Below are 4,789 nucleotides of genomic sequence, written 5' to 3'. Positions count from 1 at the left end.
GGCATGATCTCAGCTCACTGCAACCTCCACCTCGTGGGTTCAAGCAGTTCTCCTGTCACAGCCTCCTGAGTAGCTGGGATTACAGGCACGTGCCGCCACACCCGGCTAATTTTTGTATTTTTAGTAGAGACAGGGTTTTACCATGTTGGTCAGGCTGGCCTCAAACTCCTGACCTCAGGTGATCCACCCGCGTTGGCCTCCCAAAGTGCTGGGATTACAGGTGTCAGCCACCGTGCCCTGCTGCACGTCTTTGGAGAATACCTGTTTGAGCCTTCCCACTGGGATGAATATGTTCTGTAGGCCTTGCCAGGCCTGTCAGTTCTGACACATCTGCCCAGTGCTGGCCTCTCTGACTTCCTCTCCTTCCATACCCAGTGTCACTCCCCGGCTTCAGCCACACTGATGTCCCTGGGCCAGACATAGGGCCTCTGCATGTGCTGTTCCCTCCACTTGGGACCTTCTTCCCCTGTGTTATCCAGGGCTGGCTTTCTGGTCTGTTAGTTTCCTCCTGCTGTAGTTACAGATTACTACAAAGTCTGTGGCCTATAACCCCACAAGTTTATTATCTCAGCATTCTGGAGGTCAGAGTCCTAACTCAGGGTGGCTCTAGGGGGGAGTTGGTCTCCTTGCCTTGACCGGCTTCCTGAGGCCTGTAGCATCCCGTGGTTTGTGGCCCCTTCCTCCATCTTCAAGGCCACTGGTGTAGTGTCATCACATCTGTCTCTGTGACCCCTGCTTCTGCTGTCATCTCTTCTCTGAATCTGATGTTCCTGCCTCCCCCTTACCGGGACCCTGGTAATTACCTTGGCCAGACCCAGAGAATCCAGGATAATCTCATCTCAGAATCCTTAGTTTAATCTAATCTGCAAAGTCCCTTTTGCCAAAAGTCCCTTTTGGCTTAGGATGTGAATGTTTTCCAAGGGTATTATTCGGTTTGTCATAATCCTTCAGGTAAGCTCCCATGGCACCTCCTTTGAAATGGAGAGGTCTTTCCTGGCCCCTGTTCCTCTCTAGCCCATCACCATGTTTCATTTTCCTCATTCCACTTCACAGCCTTTGATGTCCCTTGTTCCTCAATTGTTTCCACCTGTCTCCCTATGGAGTGGAAGCACCATGTGGGCAGGGGACTTACCCGTCTAATTTTTCACTGCTGTATTGCCAGAGCGTGGGACAGTGCCTGGCTAGAGGGCAGGTACCAGAGTGAATAATGAGCTGCCAGGTGTCAGTGTGGTGAGGATGTGGGCTGCCCACTCTCAGCCACTGGAGCTGGCTTGGAGCCTGCGGTCAGCCTGCTTCTCACACTGGATCAGAGGCTGTGGGGCTGGAGCCAACTGCGCACCCAGCCCGCTGCTCCGGGCCCAGTCCCAGTGCTCCAGTTTCCTCTTTAGCCAAATGAACAAGTGACTGTGATTGTCCCTTCAGTGCTGAAAAGTCGGGGGGTCATTTTAGAAAGAAGATGGTTCTTTGGAGCTGATGGTGGTACTGGGAGAGGGTAAAGAGAATGCTACAGTGATTCAAAAGATTCTGCAGCCACAGACAGGCACGTGCTCTTTCGGACCTCACCCTTGTTGGCAGATAATCAGGCCACCCCTGTGATGGCAGCTGCCTCTGTTGGGATTTGCCTTAGCCTGTGTAAAATGGGCTTCCTACAGTTTCAGCCCCAGGCATGTGCAGATGGGCTCCACGCAGGGGCTCCTCTGTAACTGCTCCCTGTCTCGTTCACTCCTGCCTGTACCAGCCTCTGTGCACAGCCCTGCTTTGCCCCTGCCCAGCTGTGTGACATCAGTCAGGTGACTGCCTCTCTCTGAGCCTTTAGTTTCCTCATCCATGAAGCACCTTCGCAGAGTTGCTGAGAGGCTTAGGAGACTCAGCCTATTGAAAAGGGTCAAGTTAGGGCTTTCCTCATCCCCCACTCAGGGAGGGATGTCGTTAGTCTGGAGAAAGGGCGTTTGATTCTAAGATGGGGCATTTCAGGAGGCTGTGCCATCTCTGCTCTGGAGGACTTTGAAGATAGGCAAGGTTTTCTACTGCCTCAGATGAACGACTGCAGGATTCAGGAGCTCAAGAATGACAGTCCCTGTACTGTTAACCACTGGGGATAAAAACATTTTCAGGCCGGACGCCATGGCTCACAACTGTCATTTCAGCACTTTGGGAGGCTGAAGTGGGAAAATCTCTTGAAGCCAGGAGTTTGAGACCAGCCTGGGCAATGTAGTGAGACCCTATTTCTACTAAAAATAAAAAATAGGCTGAGTGTGATGGCTCACACCTGTAGTCCCAACACTTTGGGAGGCCTAGGTGGGCAGATCACTTGAGGTCAGGAGTTCGAGACTAGCCTGGCCAATATGGTGAAACTCCGTCTCTACTAAAAATGCAAAAATTGGCTGGGTGTGGTGGCTCATGGTGGCTCATGGCGGATTGACTGAGCCTAGGAGTTCAAGACCAGCCTGGCCAACATGGTGAAACCCCGTCTCTACTAAAATACAACAACAGAAAAAAATTAGCCAGGAGTGGCAGTGGGCACCTGTAGTCCCAGCTACTCAGGAGGCTGAGGCAGGAGAATTGCAAGAACCTGGCAGGCGGAGATTGCAGTAAGCCGAGATCGTGCTACTGTGCTCCAGCCTGGGCAACAGAGCGAGACTCCATCTCAAAAAAATAAAAATAAAAATTAGCTGAGACTAGAGGAGTGGTGGCGTGTGCCTGTAGTCCCAGCTACTCAGGAGGCTGAGGCAGGAGAATTGCAAGAACCTGGCAGGCGGAGATTGCAGTAAGCCGAGATCGTGCTACTGTGCTCCAGCCTGGGCAACAGAGCGAGACTCCATCTCAAAAAAATAAAAATAAAAATTAGCTGAGACTAGAGGAGTGGTGGCGTGTGCCTGTAGTCCCAGCTACTCAGGAGGCTGAGGCAGGAGAATTGCAAGAACCTGGCAGGCGGAGATTGCAGTAAGCCGAGATCGTGCTACTGTGCTCCAGCCTGGGCAACAGAGCGAGACTCCATCTCAAAAAAATAAAAATAAAAATTAGCTGAGACTAGAGGAGTGGTGGCGTGTGCCTGTAGTCCCAGCTACTCAGGAGGCTGATGCAGGAGAATCGCTTGAACCCAGAAGGCGGAGGTTGCAGTGAGCCCAGATCGCGCCACTGCACTCCAGCCTTGGCAACATAGAGCCACTCCGTCTTAAAATAAATAATAAAATAATAAATAAAAATTAAAAAACAGGTTTTCTTTTTTTGAGACGGAGTACTGCTCTGTCACCCAGTCTGGAGTGCAGTGGCGCAATCTCAGCTCGTGGCAACCTCCATCTCCCGGGTTCAAGCAATTCTCCTGCCTCAGCCTCCTGAGTAGCTGGGACTACAGGTGCATGCCACCATGCCTGGCTAATTTTTGTATTTTTAGTAGAGATGGGCTGGGCGTGGTGGCTCATGCCTGTAATCCCAGCACTTTGGGAGGCTAAGGCAGGTGGATCACAAGATCAGGAGTTTGAGACCAGCCTGACCAACAAGGTGAAACCCCATCTCTACAAAATACAGAATTAGCCGGGCATGGTAATGTGTGCCTATAATCCCAGCTACTCAGGAGGCTGAGGCAGGAGAATCGCTTGAACCCAGGAGGTGGAGGTTGCAGTGCACCGAGATCATGCCACTGCACCCTAGACTGAGTGACAGAGCAAAACTCCATTGCAAAAAAAAAAAAAAAAAAAAAGAGGCAGGCCTCAAGTGATCTGCCTGTGTCGTTCTCCCAAAGTGCTAAGATTACAGGCATGAGCCACTGTACCTGGCCACGAAACAAGTTTTCATAGAATGTAGCTAGTTTAACACTTAGAGCTAACACTTATCATGTTTATTGTGTGTCGAACGCTGTTCGAAGTGCTTCTGTACATATAACTCATCTAATCTTTGCAACAGTCTCTGAGGCAGGTGCTGCTGTTATTCTTGTTTGACACATGAGGAAACTGAGGTTCAGAGAGAGATGACCAGGCCTTCTCTAAACACACACCAAGTAAGCAGCAGAGATAGGATTTGAACCCAGGCCCTGAATCCCAAAACCTGGCCTCTGAACAACTACTGTCCTGCTGACCTTCGTACATGTTTTCATATCTGTAGAAAAAGTCTGGAAGATTAGACACCAAAATATAACTGGTGGTTTCCTTGGGGTCCTGCAAGTGGGATGATCATGGGGACTTTGATTTTGTTTCCCAAATGTTCTACGATGACCAGGTATTATTACCTGTCCATGTTGTGAAAAAGCTGTGGACTTAGCAGGAGGCCTCGGTAGTGACTCATCCCCTCAAGATCTCTATCGTGTCCTGACCCTGTTTAAAGGGTCTGGTTGAGGCTGGGTACAGTGGCTCATGACTGTAATCCCAGCACTTTGAGGGGCCGAGGAGAGCGGATCACTTGAGGTCAGGAGTTCAAGACCAGCCTGGCCAACATGGTGAAACCCTGTCTACTAAAAATACGAAAAAATTAGCTGAGAGTGGTGGCCTGTAGCCCCCGCTACTTGGGAGGCTGAGGCAGGAGAATGACTTGAATCCAGGAGGTGTAGGCTGCACTGAACCGAGATCATGCCACTTTACTCCAGCCTGGGCAACAGAGCAAGACTCCTTCTCAAAAAGAATAAATAAAATAAATAAAGGGTCTAGTTAAATGCTGATTGGTCAACACCTTAAGATATGGCACTGTTGGCCGGGCGCGGTGGATCAAGCCTGTAATCCCAGCACTGTGGGAGGCCGAGGCGGGTGGATCACGAGGTCAAGAGATCGAGACCATCCTGGTCAACATGGTGAAACCC

At 50.6% G+C, this 4,789-nt stretch overlaps 1 protein-coding gene across 4 annotated transcripts in view; it reads left to right on the top strand.

Moving 5' to 3' along the window:
* IRAK2 (interleukin 1 receptor associated kinase 2) overlaps window positions 1–4,789 on the top strand; it is a 75,381-nt gene that overhangs the window by 1,182 nt on the left and 69,410 nt on the right. The gene's annotated exons all lie outside the window — the stretch shown is intronic.

The sequence above is a fragment of the Cebus imitator genome, unplaced genomic scaffold, assembly GCF_001604975.1.
Source record: "Cebus imitator isolate Cc_AM_T3 unplaced genomic scaffold, Cebus_imitator-1.0 Scaffold281, whole genome shotgun sequence".
NCBI lineage: Eukaryota > Metazoa > Chordata > Mammalia > Primates > Cebidae > Cebus > Cebus imitator.
The sequence above is the reverse complement of the archived record's forward strand: the minus strand, read 5'-3'. Positions and strand labels throughout refer to the sequence as shown.